The sequence below is a fragment of the Emydura macquarii genome, unplaced genomic scaffold (genome assembly GCF_026122565.2).
Source record: "Emydura macquarii macquarii isolate MOO-44397 ecotype Brisbane River unplaced genomic scaffold, CSIRO-AGI_Emac_v2 contig_2676, whole genome shotgun sequence".
Taxonomy (NCBI): Eukaryota; Metazoa; Chordata; order Testudines; family Chelidae; genus Emydura; species Emydura macquarii.
This window is the reverse complement of record NW_027132813.1, coordinates 30,033,922-30,053,639: the sequence shown is the minus strand read 5'-3', so window position 1 is coordinate 30,053,639 and position 19,718 is coordinate 30,033,922. Positions and strand designations below refer to the sequence as shown.

General features: G+C 37.7%; 1 protein-coding gene across 5 annotated transcripts in view; it reads left to right on the top strand.

The window, feature by feature from the left end:
- Positions 1–19,718, top strand: part of LOC137164328 (neurexin-1-like) — a 250,070-nt gene that overhangs the window by 27,099 nt on the left and 203,253 nt on the right. The gene's annotated exons all lie outside the window — the stretch shown is intronic.

Sequence of the window (19,718 nt, the reverse complement as noted above, 5' to 3'; positions counted from 1 at the left end):
CTGCATGCCAAACCAATTAAAGAGGAACCTTTTCCTAAGTACTGGTGAATTCAAATAGAGTGGCAGGGACATATCTTTTTGGACCATTCCTGGAAGAAACATTGCATGACATGTTTGTACTATGTGAAGGCCAAAACTGACGCAGACAGTTTGTTGCAAGCTGCACATAGAAAAAATGCATTAAGCTTTGGCTATGGAGATAAGCCAAATTTCTGAAATGACCAAAAAAAAAAAAAAGCATGCAACAATTTGGACCCTTTCAACTCATTCAGTTAAAGGTCAGAGTAAGGAAAATGAGGGAGTCTCTGACTCAAATACCATCTGGGAAGCAGCAAAATGATGTGTGCCTCTGTAAGAGACTAGATTATTAGAATTGTGGATGGCAGGAACATGGTGCAGAAGCATGACCTTCACACTGCTCACAGAGCAAAGTATGTGGCTATAGAACCTGAGGAGGTGGAAAAAGTCAGCAAAGTGAAAAGTTCGTGGATGAACTGCATAGTGTTCAACTTAGAGCAGACGCTTTATCATTTTACTAGGTGCTGATCAAGTACTTATAAATGATTACTAGGTTAAAATCAAAATTGATACAGCGGCTGCAGCGTATCTCATTTCAGAGAGGCTGGATTATATGGTACAGATTCAGAAAGGTTATCCTAAAACAAGCAGAATGTGTACTTAAATCTTAAACAAAAGGAAAAATTAAAGCTTGAGGCAAAATGAAAGTAAAGGGCTTGCTGTATACTGTGTATGATAAAACGTGCTGTACAAACTATGAGTGACTTCAGTGGGAGCTGCAGGGGCCTCAGTACTTTTGATAACAAGGTCACTTCATTGGACTAATATGGACATAGAAGCTTTATTTTAGGTACCTATTTTGAAAATCTTGGATTCAGCTTCTAACATATATTGATACTGGAAAGCCCAATTTTACCTGGAGGCCAGTGTAAATGACCTTAATCTCTGACCCTGTTGAGAAGGTTATTCAGCCTCATAGATTATTCAGCCTCATTCAGTCAAGTGGGCTTCTTTCCTTAATTTGAATTTACCTTTTCCTTTGTCTTCTCATGGACTATAGGCTTGGTCTTTTCTTCCTTTACTTTAATCTTGACTTGAATCCTTTTGGCTTTAGTCTGAACCCTTCTCTTCTCTTTGCCTTTCTTCCCCTCACTTTCTACATTTTCTACTTTAGTCTTTCCCAAGAGGTTGGTTCAAACTTCAGAGTTCCTTGATCAGAGAGACCAGGTAAACAATCTTCTGTGCCATGAAGTTGGACATAAAATTTGTCAGTGCAGTTCTAGAATACTCCGTTCAGCAATGGCCATTCACTATGTGAAGCTTGGATCTGTGGAAAAGAAGATCACTCATCTGATTTCCACAACTGCACTCTGAACGCTCTCCCATGAGGTGGACTTGTAAAAATACGGAGTGGGACCAGCATTTCCCATGCTATGTCTAACCAAAAGTTCCATGCTTTATGAGGGTTTCAAATTAATTGGTCCAGCTGCTTGACTGGAGTCATTAATGATCTTCAGATTTATGTGATCGACTGTGGAATTTCTTGCTGAATCAACTACTGAGCTATGATTACAATCTTTCTTAAGCTGCCCCTTAGTAGGATGTGGCAGCAGATAAAGTGGTATATGATTTTCAGCACTGCCACAGCCGGACATGGGCAGCTCTATGACTGTCTACTGTGGCCATTTCACCAAAGAACATTATTTCTGTGATTATATTTCACCATGTACTTCTCCCGACTGCTTTAAAAATCTTCAGAATGCTGCATAATGATGTTTTATGACATTTATGGTATTCATCTTCTTGTGCTGGGCATATTTTCCAGGACACACAGATTTCCGTTCTTTACCTGCCCCCAAAGTTCTCAGCTGGAGCTGTTCAGGTTTTCTGACTTTGGTTTCTGATTTTTTTTTAAATCTCCTTTCACTGAAATTTCCTCCCGAGTGTTCCCCTTTGATCTTCTTTGGCGGTTGTTCAGATTTCCCAACAAACTATATGTCAGACTGTTTCTTCATAGTTCCACAGGCATATTTATGATCGAGATCTAGGCCTGATGCCCTCAGTGTACCCTACCTCCTTTGGTAGAGATAAGGAAATGTCATCACTGGATGCAACATGAAGCTGCTTAAAATGGCCTATCCACTTTTGAAGAGATTATAGGAAATATTAGTTCTGTCACTTTACAATCTCTATTTTATTTTATTTCTCACTGATCCCATTGCCCCCACCTCCCACTACTTTTGTGCCTTTAAGGCAGTTTATTTGTCTCCCTCTGATCCTGTAGAGATGGCCTCAGCCCTTTTTGCTTCTATGAAATGTGGGCCTCTTTGTTGCAGTTTCTCTGGTTTTGGCTTGCAGCCCATGTTTTCAGAAGAGACCCGTTTAAAGAATTTACTTTTCTCTGTTCTGTCTGTTTTATTCTTTGTCTTTTCCTGAGACTGGGACTTTTCCTGTCCCAGAGCCCTTTTCAGGGCCTCAGCTGCTCTTTCTCCTCTTTTTCATGTCGGCACTAGCAGCACAGACTACTGTAGGGTCTGCTCCACTTCTTGTGTGTGAGGAGACAAACTCTTTCCTCATTGCAGAGGAGTTTCACTTACTCTCTTTTTGTTGCTTTTTCCTCTCTCTGGAGGTGGGATCCCCATGTCGTGTTCTAGTGCAGGCACAAATAGTCATAACAGAGGGCAGTTCTTTATTAGTAATAAGTAGGAAGTGACAAGGGTAGTGACCAGAATTTACGATCCAAAAGACGAACTCAATGTATTCAAAGACTGTTACAGCTTTATGGGGTTTCCAGGTGCCAATACCAAACTCTTTGCAATTCAGATTGAGGACAGAATTGCATGACCGCAGCACTGAAATGATAAAAATGAAACCATCAACATAAGTTATTTTTGGTGGCCTAGGTTAGATCCTATATAGCATGGATCCCAACCTAGGGCCCACGGGTCATACACAGTCCACCAGAGCATTTCATAAGGCTCGCAGCTTGCTTCAACACAGTATACTAAAAGCCGATTCATTGGTGATTTGTCGTCATGTTTACATCATTTTATTATACACAAGTGTGTAAATAGACAATATAAGCTGAATACAAAATACAAAATAAGCTGAATTTAAAATATAAATCAATACACAGATGACTTTAAATCTTATTAAAATATGCAGAATCTGTTTTGTCCACACGCTTAGGTTTATGTGGCCCTCCTGTGTAATAAGTTGGGCACCACTGTCATATAGAGTTGGTCAGTGCCTGCCCAGAAACCTGTAGTATGCCTGCCGTTGCTTCCTGCTCTTCTTGGAAATGGGTTTCAGATGTGAAGGCTGAGGATTCATACTAACTTTTGAAAGAAGGACCAAAAAAAAAAGCAGCTCCCATTAATATCACTTATAGCAAAACAGTGGCAGTTTTAACAACTGTTTGTTGCATGAATTTCCAGAAGATGTTATATCAGACAACAGTCCTCTATTCATATATGAGAAATAGCAGAAATTCATAAAGAATAATTTAATTAAGGATATTTGTTCATCTGTTTATCACAATATGACATTGCCCTTTACCTGACCCAATTTTAGCTATCCCCCAAATTCTCAGGAGAGTTCAGATTTGGAACTTGCTTTGGGCCCATTTCTATTCTAAATATTTTGTTGTTTTTTTTTTTTTTAAAAAAAGCGAAAATAGGAAGCTATTCAAATATGATAATGGACCAGTTTGGTTTTGGTCTTATCTTGCTTTCATTCAAATCATAGCACAGAAAAACAGAGCAGGGTTGTTTTTAAAAACCAGTTAGAACCAGGATTTATCTCGTAAGCCCCCAAATAGTGAAGCAATTGTAAGTGAAACAAGACAAATATGTAGAAATAGTGAGAGCAAAAGGGTAAAAATTGATAGCGACTTCTCTCCTAAACAACAGGTGCTAAGGAGAGATTATAGGACAGGAAAGATGAAAATATAAAGATAAAGGAAAAGGGTACTGGGTCCAGTGACCTGAATTATGAAAATAAATGGCAAATTGATTGAGAGACATTTAAATCAGTTGTGGTCTATAAAGAATAAAATATCAGACTGAAAGTTTAGAAACACTGTCTACGAGTGAAACTTGTGAGGAGACAGTTTAGCTTTCTGTCATGTAAAATTAATTTATGTCCATCATTTGACAAAGCAGCTGTTGATCCTACATCAGCTGTTAGGCCTGCATCAGTGTTTACAAAGGATTCAGTAGCCAGATGCTACTTCTGGTTGTTGGTTTTTTTTTTTTTTAATCATAAATTTGGAAAGCTATTTCTCTACAAGGAGGAGTAATTACCACACTACTGTATTCCAGCAATGTAATTGAGTTCTCATGCACAGGGGCTAAGCCATAGTCTTTGTTGTAAGCTACTGTAGACCTGTTTACTAACAGTGCCTGTGATAAAATAAAGCTGGAGTTGTTTATAGCTCCTAGAGTTGTGCTGGTGTTACAGGCAGAGTTGTGCTGTGATTAGTGTCTGGAAGCTAGTTAAGTTGCTGTTTTGATCTGTACCACTGCCTGAAGCCAAATGGGTTCTTTGTGATTTCCCAGTACACATTAGTGTTCAATTTTATATCACTGATCAAAGTTCATGGCTAATCCTCTAAACACACTACATTAACAGACTAACAGCAAAGAGTCCCCCTATCATTTTGGGGTGTATAGTACTGAAAGTACAACTAAGTTTATGGGTTTTATTTTCTTGGCAGGCTTTTCTGTAATGTATGTATATATATTTTATTTTTTGTACTGTTCGTTACTCACAGATGTGAACAGGTTATCATCACAGCACCTCTATGACATAGACAAGTTGTATTACTGCTACTCACCCATGGGAGAATGGAGCACAGAAAGATTCAGACCAAAATTTCAGGGAGTTATGGATCTTTAGCACTTCTGAAAGGCAGGAACAAGTCTATAGAACAAGTTTCAAAAGTTAGTATGTCTATAGTTGGCCACCCTAAAATGAAGGAACACAGAATTAGTGAACACTTCTGAAAATTGGCTGCATATGACTTGTCCAAGTCTGTAACAAAACTGTGATGAGAACCCAGATATCCCAGTACACTGCCTTAATCCCAAGATCAACCTTCTGCTTGTACAGAAGTAATATGAACCCTAGCAGCCTCAGCCATCAATATGTAAAACCTAAGATTCATGAAATTTAAAGCAATCAGCTTTGAAAGTTTATTAAATTTGGGGGCATTATATTTTCCTTCATTATGAAGCACAAACACATATTTAAAAATATTCCTACATTCTACAACAATGATAATTACCCTTCACATTGAACAAGAATGCTAGGGGAAAGGACTCTGTAAAAACTAGCAGTTTAAACAGACCGGTCTCAAAGAATATTTTTCAAACTTGGGACATTTCTCATAGCAATTCACATGTATTTATTTTTCATTGCAATATTTGTCTTGCTACAACAGATCCGTTTACTGAGCTACCCTTTCTGAGTTAGTTATAATATTGTGCGTAATGACATGTCTCTTTCAGAGGGCGTGAGTTTGCAGCGGGCAGGGAGCAGTAGATAGGCCCATGTGTGTGCTAGTTTCAAATCCATAGTTACATACCTGAACAGTGCCTGGCATTCTTCATACTAATGAGAATGTTTCCCATTTCCAAATGGTTATAAAATAAAGAAGAAAAATATCCAAAAAGTGACATGTTGTCTTGGTTATAACTGTGAAAAGAGGGAAAAAAAATTAGATGTGGTTTAGGCTTACAGAATACCAATATATGTTAATATAAGCTATGTGTTGTGTCATTATAATTTTAAGGGAGCCCAGTCCTGCTGTCACTGATTTTGATGACAAAAATCCCTGAGGAGTAACTGTTGGACGAGTTTACTTTTTACTGGTGCCCTTTGTATGTGGTTGGCAATGGCGATTTGTATGAATGGCCAATGTTAAGTGTACAATCACATGTCATATTTTCAAATATGGTCACGATAGTTGCACCCTGCAAATTGAGCAATCACAAATGCAGATGACCATAACTGGACATTTGTGAACATAATTGCCTGACTTATGCAATCATGACAATTGAACATTTAATTATCATTATTATGATTACTTTCTAAAAATCTATTTCTATGTGCCACTCTTTATGGCTCAGGAAATACATCAAGTGGATTTTGCATTGGCTCATGTTAGCTTAAATCGTTCTTTCTATGTAGTGGCCAAGTCATCTTGTATTGAGATATATTAATGGTTTTGATTTTTCAATTAAAAATGCAATGGTATCATCATGAGCATAAACTACCCATACAAGAAGGCACAGACATGAGAAGGCGTTTGATTTCAAATCTATCAACTCATGCACACGCTTACTCAGGTGGCTATATGCCATATTGTGCGTGCAACTGTATAACCACTAGAGTGTCTATTTTGTGTCTAATCTGATCATTTGTTGGAGTTGTCTTCTCATTAGTTCAGCTTCAAAAAAAAATGTATTTCCTTCTTTTAAAAGCATTTTTGCCTGTACACTTGAAATATAAGGCAGGCCTTCTCTTCTAAGATTTTGATCTATACTTATAAAAACAATGGAGATATTTACAGTAACTGAATGGGTAAGATACTGGTATATTCAACATATATTAGGAAAGGTTGCCAATTTACATCACAAGAAAATTGGCATATTTATGCCAACTTTTTCACAATTATTTTTCCATTGCCAGGTTCTCAGACTGTAACAAAACTTCCTTCATGTCATTTTCCAAATGACAATTTTACTAACAGATACCCTCACAAGGTTATATTGCACACATAATCCTAAATCTCTCTGAAATTAACTCAAAATAGCTTCTGTCAGCATAGCATTATTTAGTGCTCTAAACCTTGTTTAGATGAATTTCTGAAATGGGTGCTAGAATAATAAAAAAGGACCAATTGTGAATTAATGCTGTTATTGTGGTGCCACTGAAACATTAATCAGTGTCACCAACACCAGTCTGTCTGTAACAGAGATGGCACTTTGCAATGTAACAGTGTCCTGGGACTTTCTCGGAGTACTCTTGCTGCTCAGATTTTATTTTTAATTGTATTGATTGATCAAAAGGAGTAAACAAATCATTCCTCTAGATCATAATCATCATGTGGAATTTGTGCAGCCTAAAGACTATGGTTAGCTTTGACTCTGACTAGATATGTTAAAGACATCTAAATGGAATGCTGAATGGAATGATGAGACATGATTCAAGCAATTTGATTCACTAATGTGCAAGACATTAATTCTCTCAGTGTTGGCAGAAAATGCATAACCATAAAGAAAAAAAACATAGCCCTATGATTTTACAGGATCAAAAGCTAAATTATGATTCTGAAACCAGTGGAGGGTTGGAAGAGAAGGGGCAAGTAGTTGTAATGTCTGAACAAGGGTGGAGGGAGCTATAATTGCCCTTTTTGAAAAGTGGCTATTAACTTTGAGTGCCTGCATTTTTGGGTGCCCAAGTAGAGCATCTTGTCTCTGATTTTCAAAGGAACTTACACCTATGCCTCCCATTGACTTAAATTAGCATCTCTGAAAATCCATCCCTAAATTGCTGAAGTTGGGCATTCAAAACTGAGACACAAAACTAGTATTTTGAAGATTTGGGGTTATGCCTTCATTGACCAATTTTGCCACCAGGAGCATTCAGAGAGAACCTGCTCAGAAGAGGCAACTATAATGGAATGCTAAACTGTATTATACTGTTCAGCCACCAGGTGGTACTGTGTGTAAAAGCCTTACCTGGCAGAGCAATAAAGGATCTAATGAGGAAGACAGCTGGTGTATACCTTGCTAAGAAGGAAGTTCTGTAGCCAATCTGGTACAAGAACATGACACAGTGACAGAAGTAAACTAGTGCCAGAGGAGAACAGAAACAGAAGGAACAAAGCATCAGAGCTTGCAAAGAGAAGGAACAGCAACAAAGGTTGCAGGATCTCATCAATATGCCACCCTTCAGTGCCCCAGGGAACTTCAGTTTTGACAGACCTTCACAGTGGACTAGAAGCAGTATTTTGCAAGATTTCACACTGCAAACAAGCTGCACAAGGAAACTGAAGATATACAAGTATCTTCTTTAATTTATGCTGTGGGGAAGCAGGGAAAGCGAATCTTTAAATCCTTTTGACTTTATTGAAGACGCTCAGAGAGATGACTATGAAAGGGTTTTGGCTATGTTTGATTCATATTTTATACAACAGAGAAACATGGTTTACAAAAGAGAATGTTTTCAACAGAGAAATCCTAAACATTATCCCTGAAGGACATCAAAGATTAACTAAATGCGTAAATGGGCCAACCAGTCAGTGTGTTGGTCAGGCATCAGCAAGGACATAAAGAATAAAGTATTTGCATGTGAACATTGCAGAACTAACAGACCAACACAACGCAAATAATCTGTACCAGAAAGACACTGGAAGAAATTAGCTGCAGATTTAGAGGACATCAGAGGTCACTGTGGGCTGTTTTTCCAGGTATATAGAAACTATGTACTTGAAAGACATAACATGTTGCAGTGTTATTGAGAAATTGAGCTGCACGTTTGCTCACTTCTGTATTCCAGAACAAATGATGGACAATGGACCACAATTCACTGCAGTGGAATTTAAGTCATTCTGAATTAAATATGATTTTGGTCATATTACTAGTAGCCCACATTATCCACAAGCAAATGGAGAGGCTGAGAGAGCTGAACAGACAGCCAAGAAAATCCTACTGTAGGAGATCCATTCCTTGCTCTTCTGAGCTTCAGAATAATACCAATAGTGGCTACTTAGTCTTCCCATTAGGAGTTATGTTGGACGAGTCAGAACTACTGTTCTAGCTTTGGAAAAGAACCTATCTCCAAAGTAGCCAGACATGAAGACAGTAGCCAAATCAGATAAAAAAGCTAAAGGAGCTTATGAACTTTTGCAATAGAGGTTACTCAGTTAGAGAGCTATCAGGTTTAGAATCTGGTAACCATGTTACCAGAATCGTGTCAAACTGGATGGAGAAAAATGATGGACAACTCCAGCTGTTGTAAAGAAAAAGAATTCAGCACCAGATCATAGGTGAATGAGACTGACAGATTGAATGTTCAACAGAAATCGTCAACATCTACAGTTTGTGCCTCAGAGAACAATCAGCAGAGCAAACTCCACAGATGGCAAATGCAGAACAAGAAGAATAGGACACAAGGATTTCAGACCAACCACAGACAATCATTGCAACTAATGGACACCAAGAAGTTGTGCGTTTAGGTCATGCAATTAGAAAACCAGTACAATTCAGAAACACTTAAGAGACTTATCCATACTGAACTTCAAAGATAGTGTGATAGTGTATATTTTCTAATAGTAGGAATGTAGAAATTAAAGAGGAAGATGTAAACTGCATTATACTATTCAGCCTCGAGGTGGCACTTTGTGTAAAATACCTTATTTAAGCTAACCTCAGCCACATCTGGCAGAGTATTAAAGGATCTTATGATGAACACATCTGGTGTTTGCCAGGCTAAAAAGGAAGCTCTGTAGCCAGTCCACATCTGGCGCAGCAACATAACAACAACTATTACATCTGAAGCAATAGTGGCAGTTACCGCCCACCACAAAATTCTCAGAGCATGCAACTTGGATAATATATTTTCAGCATGCAACAAAATAATGAATAATATACAATGGTGGGAGATCAGGGGATAACACTTTTATAAAGGGTTCACTTATAGTGAAATAGGTGAATCTGAAGCATCTGCAAGGGAAAAAATGAAATTAAAAATGCTCTTTATTAAAATTATCCTGGTCAAGGATGGTTTATAGTATCCAGAAAGAGAGAGAGAGAAGTACCCTACTATAGGTATGAAAATTCCTTTTACTTCTTCATGTGCATCTATATGTGTTTATCTTCTTTAGATATACTGCAGATTGCATACGAAGGTGTCACTGTGCCTGGTATGGGTCACAGCTGAGAGGGCCAGCCTATCTTACCACCCGGGCAAACTGGACTTCTGTGATTAAAGGTTATTAAAACCAAAAATCACCACACATTAGTTTCTTCTGGCCCCAGGGGGCCAGTCACTTACCCAAGTCAATGGATGCTCAGGACCTTACACCAAAGACAACGCTGTAGCCAATTCTTTAGTAAACTAACTGCTGTCTGCCATGTCTTCAGGATGACATGGAGAGGCCTTTGTTTACTCTCTTTTTATTATTCCTGATGAGCTAAACTGTGGGCGTTTCTCAGACTCACAACATGTTTGAGTTACAAACATATAGCAAAATTTCATAACTCCACACACAATGTCAATACACATATTAGAACAAGATAATAATACTCAGCAGATTACAACTTTTCCAATGATACCTCACAAGGCATACTTTGTACAAGATTTATCACAATTTTGTAACAGTGGTGATCATATTAGTGTAGACTAATATGTAGACTAGTGTAGACTTCCCATTTAGACAGCATCACAAAGGAAAGGAAAAAAGATGAAGATGCACCTGAGGACAAAAAGAGAGCGAGAAGGAGGGAAAATACAATACAGGGGAAGATACAGGAAGGGAACGATATGTATGGAGAGTCACAGAGTGAAAGTGGGAACTGAAAATGATGGAAGAAAAGATATGCACAAGTATACAAAAGGAGGAGGAAAAGTGGAATGAAGGAAGAGAAAATTAAAGGCAAAGCAAGGGCAAAATAAAGAAAGACCAAGTAATTTAAATTAAAAATAATGGCCCAGATCCTTAGCTGGTGAAAATAGGTGCAGCTCTATTGACTTTAACTATTACTATCTTCAACTTCAGCTACAGTGATTACACCAGCTGAGGATCTGACCCTCCCTATAATGGGAACATAGAGCTTCAACTAACTAATAGTATGTTATAACATAACATATTGTTGAAACATTTTGTCATTTAATTTTGTTTTCTTCACTATTGGTCTCTCTTATTTCCTTTTCCTTGGTTACTTAGGGGCCAAGTCCACATCTAGAGTTAACTAGTTGGTTGCTGTTGAGCATACTCTGGGAAAGAAAATTACAGTAGATACAGCCTTATGTTTCTCACTTTGAAAAGCCACTACTCTTCAAAAAAAAAAAATGCAACCCCATTCCACAGCAATGCAGTGACTTACCGGCTGGGGTTAATGGCCCTTGGAACAACTCCTCCTAGTCGGTCATTAATCTCCACTCAGGGCTGTTCCTTAATCATTATTGCTCAATTTTAGTAACCTCTTTCATCTAAACAAGTGCATGTGACCTGAAAAAAGAGTTGCTTTCACACTGTGTATAATTCTGTGTTGTGATGGGTTCACTTATAGGGAAATAGGTGCAATCTGAAGCATCTGTAAGCATCCAGCCACAGTCATTTTCTCTGAGCATTTGAGCTGCACTGTACTATTCTTTTCAAGTAAAACAAGAGATGGGAAATACAAATCTATTCAAATAACATGGGATATGGCAGCAAAATACCCTTTTGCAAAATACTAAAATCAACATTATTAAATTCATAAAGCCAATATCTTCACCTCTCAGTGGTGCTATCACACTGATTTCAGTGATCTAAGCGAATAATTTGGTCCCTACAGTTTAATGTTTAAGATGATCACAGTCCATCTAACAGTTCTATAGACTTCATTAACTTACAAAGCCTGAAAGTAAATTCCAAATTTTCATCCAACCACCGCCTGTCGATATAGTGGACATTATAAAGGCAAAATATAAGAGAAAAAAGGATGACTTCATTTCACTGCTATTCTAAACAGTAAGCTAAAGTCAGCCAAATGAAGCCTGGAGGAAAGGAGTGCAACTCCTATTAAAATCTGTGGGCCAAATGCAATGGTGACATAAGAAGTGGTCAGAGTTGATTCTTAAATGGATGAATGTGGGTGGCAAAGTTATGTTCCTTTTACTGATTTGGTATTCAATAGAGGTTCTTGAAAAACAGATTTTCCTGTGGGAAATTTGGAGATTCTGAATTTTTCCCCCTCTGAATCAGAACAAAAAGTCAGTTTTGACATTTTTCATCGAACACAAATTATGAAAAAAATTCAATTAAAAATATTGAAACGGTTTTGATAACAGTTAAAACATAATATAAATTATTAAATGATATATAATACATAAATGTAATATAGAAAAATGAATATGATAATATTAGTAATATGAAAGTTAAATGAAATTAAAAGAAAGACAAAATGAAATATTTTTTCCTTTATTTAAATGAAACATTATGATGCTATCTAAAGAAACTTTTCAACATGAGCAAAAGAAAACAAGAAAGTCAAAAAGATTCTATGCTTTCTGCCTAAAATTTAGTCAAAATCAACATGTGCTGTGAAACTACACTTTCTAATAGGAAATTGTTCTGTCAGAAAATTTTCAACCAGCTTTAGTATTCAGTTACTGAATCAGCTCTTGATGCTGGCTCTGGAGGCGAAAAGCAGTCAGAAAGCTGACAGATCAAGCCCAAAAACTGAACACCAAATCAATGAAAGTAACAAATACACAAAATTATACACAGCAAGAAATCTATGGGGTCTGATTATCCTCTCACTGATACAGGTGTAAATAACTACAAAAGTGCAGGCACTGCAGGCAGCTGGGAATCAGTGTGGTTACTCCTACCTTGAACTGGTGTAAGCAAGAGGAAAATCAGGGCTCATTGCTTTCCCACTGTGTATAATTCTGTGTTGTGATGAATATGAAATTAACACCTCTGCTCAATAGTGAAGAAAGGATTCTTTTATTAGTTCATTCAGTTCCCTCCTCTTGGCTTGTGTGACAGGGCTAAAAAGGCCAGGAGAGCATTTTTAAAAATAATGTCTCCCAGCATGCATCTCTGTCCAAGAGAGCAGCTTAAAGCATTCAGATGAATCAGCAAGGGAAAGCAAAATTGTTTCTCTGCTTTTATTCAACTGACATAATATGTGGGGATTTTATATGCCTTCTCAATCATTAGATTTTCATAAAATGTTTATGCCAAGATTAGAGGGGATACAGTTCTTCATCAAAACAGGAAGGTCAGAAACTCTTTTCATCCAGTGTCCAACCAAAAACTTGGACATTTTATGAGTGGATTTTATTTCCTGGTTAGTGAAACCTCCAGTCAGTGGCATCTGGACCCTTCACAGTCATAACTCTTGCCACATACTCACTTGTTCTGCCCTTTGGGTCACCAGTTCTTTGCCTTTTATTGTGGCTTTCTGCAACTCAACAGATACCCTTTTATTTCTCTCTTAATGATTTCAAACTTTCCTTTAGTTTGTTAATCTTCCTGGTAAGATTTTTCACATATGCAGCACTGAACAGATTGCGGTTACAAAATAATATGTAAATATTAAATTAATTAATAATTATAATAATGTCTGGCATTTTCATGGAAAGGAGTTATGTGCTCAAACTCCTTTGAAATGCATTGGAATTGGAGAATGTTACTTGTTTAGGCTCGTTTCAACATTCCAGCCGGTAAGAAGTAGATGTGCAAGAGCGGTCATAGTATGGCATAGCAATGTGATCCCATGGATAAGCCCAGGCCTGGGACTCAGAAGACTTGGGTTCTAATTCTAGCTTCTTTGCTAACCTGCTATATGATTTAGGGCAAGTGCATCCTCTCATCCTTTTTCTGACTGTCAGCTCTTCAAGGGATGGGCAGTCTTGGGCTATGTGTTTATATAGTGCATCACATTAGAGCTGGTTGGGCATTTTTCAACAAAGCATCTTTTCAGTTGGAAATGCCAAATTATCAAACCTTAATTTTTTGTAGGAAAGTTTCAGTTAATTTCCCATTTCACATTCTGAAGTGGGTCCAGCTTGGCCTTGATCCTTCACTTTTATGTGGCAAACAGCATGGTCAGCTACATAAAATGGAAATAGTAGAACAATATTAAAGAGACAAAGTGAAAATGATCCATGAAAGGTGCACTTCTGTGGCTACATCCTCCTATCTTGTCTCTGTACTATTAATTTCCTGTCCCCACGTGTAGGACCTTAGTACCGAGTCACCCCTCATTGACTGCAGCCTCTGTTGGTCTAATTTCTCTAAGTCACTCTCTTTGAATCTATTTCTCTGTATGTTTGTCAGCGCGGCAACTTTAGTGTAGTCCTGAGTGTTAATTAGTTAGGCTCAAATGGCACCTGTTATGCACAGCCTATGGTAAGTCCTAGGGTAGAGCCCCCATTTAAGGAACACATCACAAGGCACTTTGCCTCTCTCCTGGGACTTACTGGTTGCTGTAAGGGGAGTAACCTGTGATAGATGTTTGGAGGGTGAAATGTATTTCTTCTGGATGGCAAGTCAGCTCTGCCAGCCCATGAGGGGAAAGGACAGTAAGGCTGGGCCAGCAACCTGTACTTTCTCGCCTCTTTTCAGGTGAGATACTTGGAGTCTTGGAGGAATCAACTTGAGAGTAGTCTGTGTACGTCTTTGAGTGCCAGGGCTGCAACTGAAACCTCTTTATGCAAGTTAAACAAGAAGGACAGGCTCCTTTGTCCTCCACCCTCTCTGGATCGTTGAATAAGGCAGATTACCCTTACTACTTTTAATCAGGATTGATTTTATTTCAAAGGAATAGCCAACCAACTAAGGAAGAAATGAAACAGCTATGAAGAGTGCAGAGAGGCCCTTGCTTTATTTAAAAACCCCTTGGAAATCCTACAAGAGTCTGGACCAGGACTACAATTAGCAATAATTATCACTGTTGAGAAACCAAAAATATTTTACCTGCAAACAAAAGTAGTACTAAGGACTATCTAGAAATATTTCTCTATCACCAGAAATGTTCTGTGGATCATAGTTTGAAAACCACTGCTCTACGTAGTTTGAAAAGCTCAGCTGATTAAAAAGATGACCTTTACTCTCAGTGGTAACAGGTTTAATTTCTGAACTAGCTTTTCAATAATAAAAATGTGATGATATAAGTGTGGCAACACAGATACACTGGATTACAAGATTAAAAAAGAACCCATTTTTCACTTCCACCTGTTACTGCATCCTTTCTAATTTTCTTCACGTTCAGTTATCCAAGATAATCCTTTTTTCGGAAGGGATTTTTATATATATTACTATCAATCAAAAAGCATTTCTAAAAGGAAAAACCACATCTGATTGTTTGGTGTAGAAATGAATAGTCTTGCAACATGCATTTCAGTGAAGTGGTTACCTGAACAAAATGCTATACTACAAAACTGGATTTTTTTCCCCACACACATCTGTATGACATTTATATTGCTTACTTTGTAACAGAATAAGTGCTATCGCTCATCCTGACTAATCTGATATAACTAAGAGCACAGACCTTGTTGACTTCTGTGGGAGTTCTGTGCAGAGAAGCAGTATTTGGAAACTTCACTTTATTCTCTCCTTTGACTTCTTTCTCTTCTTGGATAATACCTTCTACAGGCTTTTCTTCCTTTCCAGTGGCCCCTAATGCCCTCCTTGTTCACTCTGCAATGTCCTTTCCTTCCTTGATGGTTCCCCCTGATTATTTTTGGGGCATAGGAAAATCTGGGAGCAAATATGTGAATGTATTTCTTGGCCATTTCAATTTCACTCAAGATAAATCCTCTCTTTTCCCCCCTAAAAGTATTAATATTTGTTGCCTGTTGTGCTGTCAGTTGTGTTTACATTGCTTGTCAACACTTTTTCCAAGACGATGATAGGACAAAAGCAATCTAAGAAATCATTACATGATCCTATTGTGGCGCTTCCCAAGGGTACCCATGTTGTGAGGCACCTCACCACCACCTGTACTTAGCTTGAGTGAGTCTTGTCTGTGCTTGCTGTAGATCAGATCCCTGAAACCACCCGCCCCTGGCAACACAAGCACTGCCTTCTGGGCCATGATCTCTCTGTACTGATTAGCAACAGGCACACACCAACCCCCAAGTCCTCCAGACTCTCTCTAGAGTATTTAGCCCCTTTTCCACTGAACACTCATAGAATAGAACTCTTAAATCTGCTCATCCCAAAAGGATAGCACACACCAGCTTGTAAAATTCAACTTAATGTCACTACTTTACTTATCACACAGCACTTTATATAGTGAAAATAAGAATAAGTTTATTATCAAAGAACAAATTCTAGGGATAGCTAGGAAGATTATTGGAAACAAATAGTTACATATAAAACAAAATCATTACTTGCTATTTACAGATTAATTTAACGAGCAAGGCTAGTGCCCTACAAGATATCCTACAAGATAGCTTTCCCCAAATTCTTTCCCCAGTATTTTCAACCAGCTTGGTTGAGAACCCTTCTCATAAGATCAAGCCTGCTAGCAGCTTGTTCTCACAGACTGAAGAAATACTTAGGGGTTCCTGTAATCTTATTGATTAGCATTTTGCTCAGACTATACCATTGTGAACCATACAATACTCAATTTGCATTTGATCAGCTGGGGTGATAATCAATCTTTCCCCCTGCCTGCTAGGAATATGTGGATTACCTTTTGGTGAGCTGTCATAACTCACAGACCTAGAGAACATAATTTTTGTATGCATACATAACTCTTCACATACTTGCCATACATACATCTCACAATGATCATGACCAATGTGACACAGGCTTTCATTAGAGAGTTTACATGACATTCTTTTGGTGAACCTAGGGGAACTCTGTACCCTAATACACCCCATGCCCTCTGTCAGTAGACGTCAAGAGACCCTTAAGTCACACCTGTCTCTGTGTTTTTTCACTATTATTTATATGGCAGTAGCATCTTAAAGCCTCAGTGGAGATCAGGTCCGATTATGCTAGAGTTGGGTGGCAGATGCTTTTCGTGTCCTTTGGGGGAAAAAAAGAGATTTTAACATTTTTTCTCATCCAAATCATTTTGTTTTGATGAAAAAATAAAATAGAAATAATGAAAGTTGAGTTGAACAAGGGTAACTATTTGAATGGGTTGGAGAGATTTTTGGAATTAGCTTGGAATTGTTGTATGTGTATCTATATAATATGTATAGTGTTGACAGCTTTGGATAAGTAATGATAAAGCAAAGGAAATATAGTCAGTTACATTAAAAATATAAAATTGGAAGTCAGATAACATCATAACCAACCTGCATACATACTTTATTGTAACATTTTGTTGACACTCTAATAAATTATTTCTTTTATTGTTGCTTTTCCCCTTTCCATTTATTACCAAGCAGCCCAAACTAGACCTGTAATTTGCTACTTAAATAATACTACTTAATGCACCTTATATGTATGTGAGAGTGGGTGAGGAGGGGAAATTACATCATGTCCAGACTCTGGTTTATTACTTTGGAGCGCTAACATTCCTCACAAAATGCTCCCACAGTCCACCCCAGCTGCAGTAGTGACAGGCTGGGATAAATGGCCCTTGGCACAACTCCTTCTAGTTGGTCATTAATCTCCAAGAAATGCCCTGTGTCTTAATCATTAATGCTTAATTAGCAAACTTTTCCATCTAAACGTGGCATATGACCTAAAATAACAATGTGCACACACACAGTCATTTTCTTGAACATTTGCGTTGCACCATACACAGAGTCTACTCAAGTAAAACAAGGGATGGGAAATACAGATCTATGCAAATAACATGGGACATGGTAGCAAAACAGCCTTTTTGCAAAATACTGAGATCAGCATGGTCGGTCTTCAGTGGTGCCACCTACTGGCTTCAATAAGTGTACAATTTGATCCCCTCTTTGCCTGCTTTATGCCACTTCAATATTCAACTTCTCATATTTCTAATTTATTTAATAATCCATATTTCAGTCTCTCAGTGACTGTTCATAGTTGTACATACTATAAGCTTTCTATGATACATGGACATATACAATGTAGATACAAAGATCTCAGTAAGATATTCATAATGTGGTCAAGTGCGTAGTACATTGGCCTAGGAGTCAGGACACACAGGTTCTATTCTCAGCTGACCTGCTGAGTGACCTTGGGCAAGCACTTCATCTTTCTGTGCCTCCCTTTCTCTGTCTCCATATATGATCTATCTCAATTGTAAGCTTAGCACATTGGAGCCCTGCTCTTGGCTTGGGCTTCTAAGGACTGTTGTAATATAAATATTAAATAATAAAATATAACTATACAGAGAATAGAATATGCATGGCAGGAGCTGCTTTTGGATCTGTGATGAACATTTTGCCTGTACTTTTTGAATTAACTTAAAAATGTGTTGTATCCAGAAAATATATATAAACATGCTGAATTACTATCAGACAGTGATGGATTTACCAAGTATCTCAAATTATGATATCATTTTGCTTCATTAGGTTAATAAATAGGGTTTGCTAACATGTAGTGCTTTTCCATGTAAAGTAAAGTGAATGTTATACCGGTGCAATCTGGTGCCTTAGTTATTTCTTTCAGTTTTCTGCAACTAAATTGCTTTAGGGAGGAAAAGTGCTCACCTTTGATCTACAAAATGGACATGATCCAAACTCTTTTGAAACTGATGGAAATATTCCTATTGACTCCAATGGATTTTGGGTCAGGCCATGAAAAACATTATGGAATTATAAGGGCTAAGGGCAGTATTAGCAAAAATTAGGCTGCTTGAGTTGCAGGCTGGAGCAGCTCCATAAACTTGGATGGTTCAGCATATGTAGAACTTTAATTCGGCTTCAGCAGCATTTTTCATACATTTCTATGGATCACCAAATGGCAGCCCAGCTGTTCTACTTGTCTCCCTATCACCATTAAAAGCGTGCCTATCCCCGTCTTGTTACACCCACACCAGCGTCCATCTGCTTATGCTGCTAAAGAGCTCTGCTGAACAAAATCAGAGGTTCCACTATTTCCTTCTTGCAAAGTTTCTTTTCAAATATATTATTGTTTTACAACTGCATATTTGATCTGTAAGACATATTATGCAGCTATGTTAGTATTAGAACTCTGTGTGTGTGTGTGTGTGTGTGTGTGTGTGTGTGTGTGTGTGTGTGTGTGTGTGTGTGTGTGTTTTAATAAAGGGGGAAAGAAAAAAAGAGCAACTAGGAAATTGTCGCTTTAGTCATATAGTTTGGATGGGCAATGCTAAGGCAAAGGAGATATAGTCAGTTACATTAAAAATAAATAATAGGAATAATATATAAATATAATAATAGGAATAAAATAGGAAGTCAAATAACAAAATAACCAATATGAATACATAATTTACTGTAACACTTTGAAGACACTCAACTCTCCTGATGTACTGATATACTCTGTTTTGTACAGTTTATAAAATATAATCTCAAACACTCTAAATACACACACACAAAAACTAGCTAAAGTGCTATACTTTGCCCAGTTTATGCACAATTCGGTGGTGCCACAAGTAGTTATGCAGCTTAAAATATAACATAATGTTGTACTGCCCAAGTACAAAACCAATTTGTAGTTGCATATAACTTGTAAATTAAAATTAGGCCAGATCAATATTAGTGTTATTCTATTTATGCTGATTTACACTAGCTGAAGATCTGGCCCTTAGAGCCTATTCTTCATTGAGTCCTACTGTTCCCATTTCTGCCCCCCACACACAAACACACCAAAAAATTGTACTTTTTTATTAGCTGAAAAATATTTTTCTCCACTCGTGTAACTCAAAACCAGTCAAACAGATTTAGCTCAAATGTTACAAACAATAGGCCTGGACCTGCTTTCTTGAAGCCAATGGTAAGCTTCTCTTGCCTTAAAGAAGAAAGAGCAGGGCCAAATTCATCTTGTGACTGAGGGCATGTATAGAAAGTTTCAGTCC